The sequence below is a fragment of the Schistocerca serialis genome, chromosome 1 (assembly GCF_023864345.2).
Source record: "Schistocerca serialis cubense isolate TAMUIC-IGC-003099 chromosome 1, iqSchSeri2.2, whole genome shotgun sequence".
In the NCBI taxonomy this organism is placed as follows: Eukaryota; Metazoa; Arthropoda; class Insecta; order Orthoptera; family Acrididae; genus Schistocerca; species Schistocerca serialis.
In genome coordinates, this window is record NC_064638.1 from 1,045,918,452 (window position 1) to 1,045,931,678 (window position 13,227).

Here is a 13,227-nt window from a genome sequence, read left to right on the forward strand (position 1 = left end):
CAATCCATGGTTTTATTATAGACTTCTGTTTAATTTGAGTAACTTTTAGAGGAAAACAGTTAGCATGGTACTGACATTGTTCATGAATGTGTTATATTTTTCATTCATGTCATGAGCACTATAAACATCTTTCCAGTTCATGTCTTGATAATCTGCTTAGAATTTACGTCTAACACAAGGGGCTGCATGTCATGATCTGATAGTCCATTTATTACAGGTTTTATGATATGATTTTGTTCCTTTGATTTGTCTATAAAAATGTTATCAATGGCTGTCCTTGAGGATTTAGTGATCCTAGTTGGAAAGTTTACAGTGTGAGTTAGATTGAAAGACAACATTACTAACTGCAGTAAATGTTTACTGGAAGATTGCATTAGAAAATCTGTATTAAAGTCACCAGCAGTCAAAATTTCTTTGTTTCTTCCTGTTAAATAACCCAAAAGAGCTTCTAGATGATTTATGAATAGATTATAATTTACTGCAGGTGCTCCGTAAATAGTTACTATTATCTAGGGTATGTTGGCTGTTCATCGTCTGGTGCGAGCAAACTTTGTTGCTGTCCATCATCACTTGTGCGGACACAAGTCACTGCTGTGAACCACCTTCCATTTGCGCTGGGATCTATGGTTTGATTCTGGACACTCCAGTGCATCCTGCACTGAGCTGTGTGGCTGACTACTCCTGTTGCTGCATACCATTCTGCTTTGAGGTCTGAGTCATTGTCACACAGCTGGAGTGATGGCTGTGTCACCCAGCTCGGAGGCTACTTGCTATGCGATGCCAACTGCTGCTCACAGCTATGTTGCCCAGTGGCCATGACATGAGGCTGCTTGCTGATCCAAGCATGTTTCAGCCAACTAGTCTGGCCTGTGGCTTGAGGGCATTGAGTGCCACCTAGCACCACCACAACTGAAGCATTTTGGTGTGGGATAAAATATTACATGTAAATGCTGTTTTTATGATGGGATTTTGGACATCCACCTGGTATCTGCTCGCCATACTGCTGTAGCTACAGCCAGAGTGGTGAACTACAGGCTTTTATGACCACTAGTAGCTCCACTACCCACTGTAGAGGTTATTCACCTGTGGGCTTTGCAAGTGGTGTCAGAGTTGGTCTTGCCGTAGATAGCTGCATCGAGGGTGACATCGGCAGCCGCAGCAGGCTGCATCAAGAATGCAGTGGGCTGAGTGGACTGACTGCTTTCTCTCTCCCTCTCATGTTTCATGTGCAAGAGTTATGATTGGGAGATGGGACTGCCATAGGAACTTGAGGATGGAATTTATTAGGCTTGAGGAACCTGTTGACCTGTTCACAGTTTTTTTGGAAATGTAACTATCTGTCATCGTATTGTGTATGGTATAACCACTAGTGGAGAATGATGAATTGGATGTGTAGGTCTATCACAATGTTTTACATGTAGGAGTGTCATTTGCATACAGAAAGTGGATCATGAGTGAGTGGTTTTCATCAAGTGTGGATAATTTCAGTGCTGATATAGACAGTTCAAGTGTGGACTTCAGCCAAAAATAAACTGCCAGAATAACTACATTGAGAAGTGGCGCATTTGAAGAGAGCAGAGTGTGTAGGCATGGAAAAGCTATGTCACATGTGTATCGGAAACCATATAGGATACCCCACTGTTTATAACCAATGATGGAAGAATTTATTAACCAGCAACTGAACAACGGCATAACTGAGGAAAGTACAAGTTCCTGGTGACGATCAGTTGTTGCAGTACCAAAAAAATCATCATACAGTACAAAGAAATATAGATTCTGTTGTACCTACCACTACTTGAATAGTGGAATGAGTACAAATGTGTATCCATTAGCAGATATTATGGAGAGCATGGATAACTTTGGTCAATTTAAATTCTTTCCCACAACAGCCCTGAAAAGTTGATACTAGCAATTGGAAGTAGTGCCAAAGAACTGATCATAGACTACATTTACAATTCCGTGGTTTCATTATCAGTATCAATGAGTGCCATTAGGTTTAAAAAAATGCACCAGCAATGTTTCATCGGTTGATGAATAGACTCTTAAGGTGTATGTAGGTGAGACAATGTTCTTAAGCAACAAGAAGTGTCACTTTGCATTAAGAGAAGTAATCTATTTAGGGCAGGTAATTAGTCAAGATGCAGTAAAAATGAATCCAACATTGATACATGCAATGCAAAGTTTTCTGGCACAAGTAAGCTTTGTCCAATTATCATCTGTTTGCACCACTGGAACACGCTCTCACTTAACAGCGCTTCAATAGCATGAAAATGTATGAAAATGGCTCACTGACTGGTTAGCAAGTCATAAGAAGAAGTGTTTTTTTTTGGCATGGGATTCATAGCATATCAGAGAGGTGGGAGAAATGTATAAATAGCAATGGAGATTAGTTTGAATAAAATATTGTTTATCAGTTTCAAACAACACATGTGTAATTATTGCCGCCAAATTCTGGTTTCATACTTCTTCACCTAGTACCTTACCTGCAGTTAGTTTTATTTCGTCATTTCACTTTAAAATGCTCTATACACATACTCCTACATATTTTATGTAAGTAACTGCTCCAGTGATTGTTCTGCAATCATGTGATCGTACAATAAAGGCTTTTTATGTGTATTTGTAAGCAACTCATTACATTTGTTTATGTTCAGGATCAGTAGCCACTCCCTGCACCAAACGTCAATCCTAAGCAGGTTATCCTGTATTTTGCTACAATTTTCTGGTCTTGTCACTTCCCTGCATATAACAGCTTCATCCGCAAAAAGTCACCTAGAATTTCTGGCATTGTCTGCTAGGTCCTTTACGTATATAATGTGAAAAGTAATGATCCTGCAACTCTCCCTTGGGGCATGCCAAAGTTATTTTTATGTCTGAAGTCTTCTTTCCACCAAGAATGAGAAGCTGTGTTCTGTTTACTAGAAACTCATCAATACAGTCATGCAGTTGGTCTGACATTCTATATGCTCATAGTTTGTTCATTAGGTGGCAGTGCAGAACTCTAATGAACGCCTTCCAGAAATCAAGGGAGACAGAATTTAATATGGGTTATGGGTCACAGCCTTGTGGAATGGCAGAAGGCACAAGTTGCAAGCTATTAACAACACAGTTGCAGTTAGCAGTTCACAGTGGTATGCTCGGTAGGACAAGGAGGTTTGGGCCATGTGTGGTAGTGCCTGCTGCATTGCAGGAATAACTATTAAAGGAAGCACATGATCATGTTTTATCTGGTCATAGAAGGCATATGACAACAAAATGGAGAGCAGTTGAGCATTTTTGGTGGAGAACACAGAAACAAGATGTAAATCAGTATGAGTGCAACCTGTAGATTTAATTCATCAAGTGCTGCTACAGAGTTTGCCAGAGGTACCTAAATCCTTTGAGATGATTGGACCTTTTAACCAGACACCAGTAGGAGACCACTACATTCTGACTACTACAGATCAAATTTAAGTTTTTCAGGAAGCCATAAGTTGCACTCAGTATTTTTTATTGACCAGTTTTGCTCAGTTTAACAAGAGCGCCATCAGAAACTGTGGAATTTACTGTTCAGAGTAAACAGTCAACTACTTTGAACTGTAAATTCCATGGTTCAAGATGATGCTCATGTTAAATTGAGTGAAACAGGTCAGTAAAAAACGAGTGACACTTGTGGCTGTTCTGAAAAACTTAACTTTAACTGTTGCAATTTCCCATTGGACAAACCTGCTGTTGCTACATTATAGATCATTTCTCACAGTATGTTAGGATCCAAATCAACAGGCAGACACATATGCGTATGCAATGGTAAATAACTTCTTTTCCCCAGGTAGCATCACTACCAAGGATGATACTCTGGGACAGGTGAAAGAAATATTGGATGGTAATAAAGCTTTAACTGTGTGGTACACTACACAGTTGACTAACCTGTAACATGGCATACTGAACAAAAATGAAATGCTGTGAAAGCTAACAGATTCCACTGAGTATGTGAAAATGGCCATTGGTCTGGTGAATGGGGACCTGAATGTTGTATACACCCATTTAGATTTCTTGATGTTGGGAATAGCTGCAGCAAGACTACTGTGATAACTAGCTGACAATACAGGGCTGCTCAGCTAGAGGTAATGGGGTTGCAGGAGGCCATACTGGATGCAGTGCATAGGCAGTTGAGATATACACTGCTGCCTCCTCAATGATTCCTGGTCGCCTATGGAAGGTCCTGGAGGTACTGTCAGCTGAGCTAGAGCTCATTGCCACACTAACCAAACAAACCTTGTCATTATTTTACCATGTTGCAATGGCAAGAGCACTCTTGACTCAATGTACTGGTCCGATTTCTGGTAGAGAGAACCAGCACATGATATGAATGTTTCACAGTCCACCCCTGCCCAGTAAAATGTTTAGCATTAGGATAGTACATACAAATAAAAATGAAAGAGTTAATTCCAAGAAAAGGAAGAATTATGTGCTCATGCTAGCAGATAAACTCCATTGCTGTCAGAGAAAGTGGATTGTGATATGCCCATCCCAAGTTGCCCAGACCAACACAGAGGCATGCAAGGCGCAATTATTTATAATCAAAACAATAGCAGAAGGTTGCTCATCAGATATCCTGTCACCACAATCTTATTTTCAAAGGGGACGTGTACATTGAATATATTCTACGTGTGAATCTGAAGTGAATGTTGACAATTGCTTTGAGCTAGGCCAACCTAGGTGTGTGATATGAGTGGAGCAGCAAGGTAGACATTTGCTAAGTAACTGCATAATTTGTAACATATCAGGACTAACTTTTTATCTCCCAGCTACCATATCTGGTACTACCATTGTGAATGTGACACAGTGTTTGTTATACTGGCCAGATATACCACTGAAAATATTCCCAGCCTGGAACCTAACTTACCTCAATGAAGCCTTGGAATCCAACCCTCTCCATTCACTGCATGAGCAAATAACATCTCAAGAAGGCTGCATTACTGAAGAGCAGATGCTCTGGCAATAATAACTAATGAAGTAAGCAGTCAACGAACATTGTGTTTCATGCTGGATTAGTATAAGGAGAATCAAAATATATTGTACATACTTGCCAAGCTATGAGATGTGTTGTTGAGACCTTTTACAAAGTTATAGATGGTCTACAGTCTGGTGGAACAGATTTTCCGAAGAAGGGAGACATGTTGTGCCATTGTTCTGTCTCTCCCAGCAGAAAAATCCCATGGCCAACCTAGCAGGAGACGCTGTAGCAGGCTGATGTAAGAAACCACACTACAGGGACTGGGTAAGTCTTTCTGCATAAGATGCTGTAAGTAGATTATGCTGACACCACAGAAACCGCTCCTGAAAGACAAAGGAAAGGCTGACACTACAGAAAGGCTGGGACAATGATGTCATGGTTGCCCAATGGCCATGCCTTGCAGCATAGTTCTGTCGTGGCTTAGAGAGAGAAGCAGTACCATTTATTAAATAATAGTGAACTGGGTGTATAAATATTACCCATTCTAGACAGACAGTATCAATTGCCCCCAGTAGCCAGCTATGATGGGAGGTGAATGCTAGTCTGCATTCAGAAATGGGTCAGGAAGTTGTCACTGCCAGATGCTGTAACTACTAGCTGCAGGACTGCTATTCACACTAAGTCTGAACACCATTGATTTGGTGCCTTCCAACCGGTGGGCCACCTGCTGGCTAACTTCCATCCACTGCTGGCTGTCTACCCTGGAAGTTTACTGTTTGCGCCTGAGCCATCCTAGCCGCCCAGCTGGCATCACCTGTTTGGGCAAAATTTATTGATGTCCAACATTGCCCATGCAGGCACATGTTACTGCTGTGAGTCACTGCCATCTGCACTGGGGTCATAGTTTCATTCTTTATGCAACAGTGCATCCCACACTGACCTGTGTAGTCATACTATGTGGTGTGGCTGACTGTCCGCTCATCACTTTGGGGCCTGAGTCAGTGCAATGCTGCTGGAGTGCTTACCATGTCACCTGTGTGATGCTGCCCACTGCCCACAAGAAAAGGCTGCTTGCTGATCAAAGCACAATTCACAAACTGAGTGTGACCTGCACCACGAGAGCGTTGACCACTTTCTAACACAACTGTGAATGATATGTTTTGGCATGGAATAAAAGATCATATATAAATGCTGTTTTTATGATAGGACTTCAGACACCCAACTGGATCTACCCACCACACTGCTGCAGTCACATCTGGCCTGATGAACTGCAGGCCTCCCTGACCACTAGCACCTTGCTCCACCACCAAAAATGCAGCAAGTTCAAACCTAATCCATTTGTCATGTTTTCTGGTCCCAAGACTAAATTTTTTTGCTTTTCATTCTAAATCTAATACTGGCTGCTTTACTTTACCATGTCGATCATCTCTCTGATTTTCCTCTTAATGGTTAGTGGCTGTCTGGCTAATATGTGGTTTTGTGTAACACACTTGTCTTCATATGTGACCACCAGAGATTCAGTATGCTGACTAAGCTATATAAGCACAACAAAAAAAAGAAGAAAAGAAATAGTTGCCTCCAGGAGACATCATACTAACACTGTGTAACATTAGATCCCATACAGCTATACAATTACAGGGCTGTTGATCACTATGTTTTGCCTACTCTTTCAAATAGTCACACACAGTTCCCAGGCAATTAAGATTGGGTGATGAAATGGGCCATCCAAGACATAATTTAGTTTAGGTAGTTTTTGTCCATATATCATATTTTATAATGATATTACAGGTGTCACATTGCAAGTTTAATACTGAGTAAACAAAATTGCCTACAAATTTCTCACTGATTGTAACTAATAATATTGATAAAAGACGAGCAATAGTAACCAGATATTGAAGCTACAGCAGAAACGCAGACGTAACAAGTATGCACTGCAGGGAACAGAGGGCATGCTGTTGCATAGTGGTTATGCAGCATCTTAAATAATCCAGTGGAAGGAATACCAAGAGGTGTCACACGATGTGGGGACACACATCATGTGATATGTGGATGAAACATAGTGCCATACTCGCAGCACCACAATCAGACATGTGTGCTGCTGGCATGAGATGCTGGTGCCTCTTAAGGGACCCATTGGAGTCTGGCATGTACATAGAGTGACTTGTTGCTCTTGTCATATGACATGAATAAAGATCAGCAGGTTACTGTCATGGTCTGCCAACATTATTAAGCACATGGTATTTGGCTGCATGTGTCTGTCTTCGACAGTCAGTGCCTGGATTCTAGCAGCCAGTCAACTGTAGCTGTACTTGCAGTCAGCATTAGTGGCCAGCAACTGGCTTGGCTACTGTTAATTTAGAGGTAGTTGGGTACTGCAGCTCCTGTCAGGTAACCAGTCCCATGGGTTAAGTAGCATGATGGATTATTAATATTTTGGGCCAAATTTTGGGTGTCCATCAAAGGCTGTACAATGTCAGGATAGGATCCTGCAACTTATTTTAAGATGGTAATGCATGAGAAACCAGATTCACCCTTACAAAATAACTTTGCCTTAAGAAGCAGGCATTAACTCAATGGACCCGTGATGTTGTCAGACATCTCTGATTGCGCATGCTTGAGGCCAGTTGAAACTCACACACTGCATGGCCTCAGGAAGGCTGCTGCTGAAGGGAGAGACAGCCTTGAGAATTGTAACACTTTTTGCGTGGTATTTATGGGGACTCAAAGATTGACACTTGTAATTGGAATAATAACTTTCTTTATGCTATCCAGGATGCAAACACATACCTACTGACATAAAAGATGAATTAATCTCTCCCAGTTAGCGACACCTGATAACAAACTAAAATTCTAACATGTTTGAAACTATATTACAAAATGGTACTAATTAATAACAAAGAAATTTAATGTGCTTTGATTCTCAGCCTAGACCGTTACAAACCAAAAATCATAAACAGTCTTCAAAATTACCAAAATGTGGAAAAATGTAATTTACAAAATTTCACCTTACGAAACTGTTTTACCTTTTTTTAGGTTATATCTCACCAGAAAGCTCAGGTGAAGCATAATCCACAAACCTACTTTCCACCAAACTTGCTAGGTTGAGTATTATTTGAAATAAGTGGGAATTGTACCATGTTCCATCCCTCTATCTTTAACTAATTGTTCCCCTGGAGTCTGTCGTACTAGTCACAAAGTGACCTCGATTTCACATTTGGTTTTCCGAGGAGCTGTCGCAGTGATGTGTATGAAGTCATATCTATCTACTTCCATACTCTCCAAAGCACCATGAAGTGCCTCGCAAAGGATATTTCTGACTATATAACATATTATGGTTTTTGCTGTTCCATGCCTGTATGAAGTGTAGGAGTAGTGGCTGCTTCAGTGCCTCTGTGTATTGTATTTAGTCCAATTCATTTCTACAATCCCTACAGGAACAGTACACAGGAGGTTGTTGTGGTTATTGCGTATTCCTAAATCCCTCAGTTAATACTATTTCTTGAAACTCTTGTGAGTAGGCTTTCATGGATATCAAATGTAACAACAAGTTTACTGTTGCCACGCACAATTTCTTTACGTTTTAAATGAACACGTTGCCATTTGACCGCATTGTTGTTTATTAAATTACAACTCAGGTTTTGACCTTTTATGCCATTTTCAAGTGACTGAGTTTATGTCCTGCAATGTACCTGGTTAATGACATAAATTCAATCACTTGAAAATGGCATAAAAGGCCAAAACCTGGGTTGTAATTAAATAAAAAACAATTCAGTCAAATGGCACTGTGTGCAATAAAAATTATTGTATGACTGTTGCTCAGCAACATCAAAAACAATTTATTTATTTCTACAACACATTTCAGAAGTTTAAAACACCTTCATTGGGTGGATTTATGTGAATTAAAATGACTTATCTGTTTTGTTGTGGCTTTGGAATACCTGTTGCACTGTCTAATAGAGGACAAAAACAAAGCACTATTTCAATACATGGTTCAGAGTTTTGTGCAGGTCTGTGATTGAAAGGATGAATAGAAACGTATATGCAAAAGTAGAAATATCTCCATTGGTTGCCACCATTGAAGCTTTTTTTACTTTTACTTTTATATTTTTGTTCATCCTTTCAAAGGCCTCCAGCAAACTAGAACCATAAACTGACATATCGTTTTCAAACTATGGAAACTTCAGGTAGCAATGACCGAATGACAATAATGTAGGAAAAGACAGATTGCTACTTACCGTAAAGATGAAATGTTATGTTTCAGACAGGTTCAACTAAAAGATGTTATTTATAAGCTTTTGGCCACAGCATTCATCAGAAAAAGAGAAACATACACCATTTCATTCACACAAGCAAGCACATCTCACACACACATGACTGCCAACTCCAGCAGCTTGGGTCAGACTGCAACTATCAATTGGGATGGGAGCAGCAGTTTGGGGGGGGGGGGGGGGCAGGGAAGGGGAAGGGGAAGGGATAGCAGTGTAGGGTTGGGGAAAAAGAGGAGTGCTGTCTGGGGAAGTGTGCAGGGACTACAATGCCAACAGGTGCAGGGTCTGCAGGTTGTGGGCCAGGGGAATGAGGAAAATGGAGCAGAAAAGGAGAGGAGCAGGGAAAGATGGGTGAGTGCGTGGGTAGAGGCTGGTAAACAAAGAGGGTGGGAGACGAGAATGGGTAGGGGCTAACAGGAGAGACACGGTGGAAACTGTTGGATGGAGACTATGGGGACAGTATGTTACTGTAGGTTGAGATAGGGATTATTATGGGAGCATAGAATGTTTTGTAAGGAAAACTACCATTTGTGCAGTTCAGGTAGTTGGTGATCGAGTGGAGGATCCAGATGGCTCCTGCAGCGAAGCAGCCATTTAAATCAAGCACGTTATGCTCAGCTGCATGTTGTGCCGCAGGGTGGTCTACTTTGCTATTGGCCACAGTTTGGTGGTTTCTGTTCATCCTGGTGATCAGCTGGTTGGTAGTCATACCAATATAAAAAGCTGTGCAATGATTGCAGCAGTGCTGGTAAATGACATGGCTCCTGTCAAAGGTGGGCTAGCCACTAGTGGGGTAGGATAAACCTGTGACAGGACAGGAATAGGAACTGGTGGATGGGTGGATTGGGCAGATCTTGCACCTGGGTCTTTCACAGGAATATGGTCCTTGTGATAAGGGGTTGGGATTAGGAGTGGTATAGGGATCATCCAGGATGTTGTGGAGGTTAGGGGGCAATGGAACATCACTTTAGGAGGGATGGGAAAAATCTCAGGTGGGGTGTCCTTCATTTCAGGGCATGATGAAAGGTAATCAAAACCTTGGTGAAGATTGTGGTTCAGTGGTTCCAGGCTGCAGTGTATTGGGTGATGAAGGGGACACTCCTTTGTGGTTAGCTCTTAGGAGTGGTGTGAGAATTGAGGGTGTGAGGGAAAATGGCATGGGAGATCAGTTTGTGGACTAGGTAGGGGGGATAGTGTCTGACTGTGAAGGCCTTGGTGAGACCTTCAGCATACTGGGCAATGGCGGTCTTGTCAATGCAGATACATTATCCCATGGTTGTCTGGTCTGTATGCGAGAGACTTTTTGGTGTGAAATGGATGACAGCTGTCAAAATGCTGGTACTGTTGGTGGTTGGTAGGTTTAACCCTTTTAGTGCCAAATACGATCTGATCGTGATCCAGATTTTCGGCGAAAAATGCCAGTAACGATCTGATCGTGATGCCTTTCTCATTCATTTTTTCCGCGCTTGAAGGCAAAGTTGTTAGTATTTCATAGCGAATGAGAAAGGCATCACGATCAGATCGTTACTGGCATTTTTCGCCGAAACTCTGGATCACGATCAGATCGTATTTGGCACTAAAAGGGTTAATTTGGACAGAGGTGTGTATGGAGCCATTAGAGAGGACAAGGTTGATGTCTAGGAAGGTGTCACACTGGATGGAGGAGAACCAGGTGAAGTGGATGGGAGAGAAGGTGGTGAGGTTGAGAGGGAATGAAGATAGAGTGTCTTGGCTCTGAGTCTAGATCATGAAGAAATCATCAATGAACCAGAACCAGGCTAGGGGTTTGGTGTTTTGGGTGGCATGGAAGATCGTCTCCTCTAGATGGTCCATAAACAGTTTGACATAGAAGGGTGCCCATGGGGCAACCACGGCTGTGCTGTGGATTTGTTTGTGTACCTCACCTTCAAAGGAGAAGTAGTTGTGGGTTAGGACAAAGTTAGTTAAGAGCATGAGGAATGGGGTAGTTGGTTTGCAGTCTGAAGGATTTGGAAAAGAGAGAGTTCAACAGTAGTGGTGTATAGGGAGGTGGCAACAACAGTGACAATTAGGGATCCACAAAGTAAAGGGGTGAGAATAGTGGAGAGTCGGTGAAGGAACTGGTTGATGTTTTTGACCTGGGAGGCTCGATTACAGGCATTTGGTTGGAGGTGTCACTCAATGAGGTTCAAAATTCTTTCAGTGGGAGCGCAATAACTAGCCTCAGTGGGTTGGGTTTGTGGATTTTGGGGAGCATGTAGTGGTGTACATGGTGTCATAAGGGTGAGGTGGGAAATGGATTCAGGGGAGAGGTTCTGGGAAGGGCCTAAGGCTTTAAGTGGGGACATTGGAGGTTATGCTGGACTTCTGGGATGGGATGACAATGGCAGAGTTTATTGGCAGAGGAGTCAGATAATTGGCAGACGCCTTCCACCAGGTTGTCACTGCAATTCATAACAACAGTGATGTAACCTTTGTCTGCAGGTAGGATGGTCAGGTCAGGATTTGTTTTGAGGTTTTGTATGACTGCTCTTCCTTCTACTGAAAGGTTGGTGCTCTGAGGAAGGGGCCTGGGGAAGGAACATGAGGCTAAGTTGGAGGTAAGGAAGTCCTGGAAGGTGATCAACAGGTAGTTGGCTTTGAATTAGGTGGAGTTGTAATAGAGTTTTGGGGTATGTGACAAGTTCAAAAGTTCAACTACACAGGGTTTAGATGCTATAAGCAGAGGATGAGGAGGAACACTATGGGTAGGGTTTGGATTGGGTAGTGGTGCCCTGAGTTGGCAGTAGGATGTCAGCAGGTTGGATAACATATGGAGGTGGTGTCTTGAATGCTCCTCCAGGTGCTGGAGAGTGAGGAATTCAATTTCAGAGATGTGATGTATGAAGCAGGGATTGCATAGTATCAGTATCTTGCTTAGAGAACAGAGTGGTTCTGAAATGCTTGTGACATGGCGATGTGTTTTGGCAGTACTAGGTTTGTGAGGGCCAGGGACTGGCAGAATCTGAAAATGTGAAGGTCATTATAAAAGGCGGGGTGGTGCCCAGAAAAAGGAATTTTTATGGTTAGGCCATTTTGGAGGATTTCATGGTTTAGGTGACATTTGAGAAATAGGATATGGGTTTAGCCAGGGAAAGGGATACTCTTCTGAGCTGGTACAGAAAGATGGGGCATGGGTCCATTCTGGCAGGAATTATGTAAAGAAAATGGGAGTGATGGTTGTGAGAGGAGTTGGATAAGAGCAAAGACGAGTAAAAAATAATGTAAAAAGACGCAAAAACAAGCACAATTATCCAAAAATATGCACAGATACTTAAAAATACATGAAACAGAGTGAAACTACGTAAATAAATGCACAAATATGTTTAAAACATACATAAAGGTAGGAGAAAAGGAATAGATGAGGTATAGGAGTGTGTGCATATTGCAATAAGGGAAGAGAGGGAGAAGGGGAATGAGCTAGGTCGAGGATCCAAGTGTGTGTGGCATGGGCAGGTGTGGAAAGTAAAACACTGAAGTATGAGAGGATGAGGGATGAAGTGGGATCAGCAGGAATAAATACAGGTTTAACTATCAGAGGAAGTAATCTGAGGCATCAGATGCTGCATCAACAATCTGCATGGTCATGAAGCCCTTGTTGTGCATGGAAGTCGTTGGTACAGTGTGGCACATAAGTAGATGCCGTTTGGAGGGCAGTGACAGAGACACCAACAATACCTGGGTTTTGACAGCTGTCATTCCTTTCATGCCAAGCAATCCCTCCAACCAGGGATGGCATATTTGCAGTGACAAGAACTTTCTTGTCCAGTATGCTGAGGGTCTCACCAAGACCTTCACAGATAGGCACTATCCCCCAGACCTAGTCCGCAAACAGATCTTCTGTGCCATTTCCCTCTCACATCCCCAATCCTCCGATCACCCCAAAAAATCAGCCACAAAGGAGTGTCCCCTTCATCACCAAATACCACCCTGAACTGTAACAACAGAATCACATCCTTCACCAGGGTTTTGATTACCTACATCATGCCCTGAAGTGAAGGACATCCT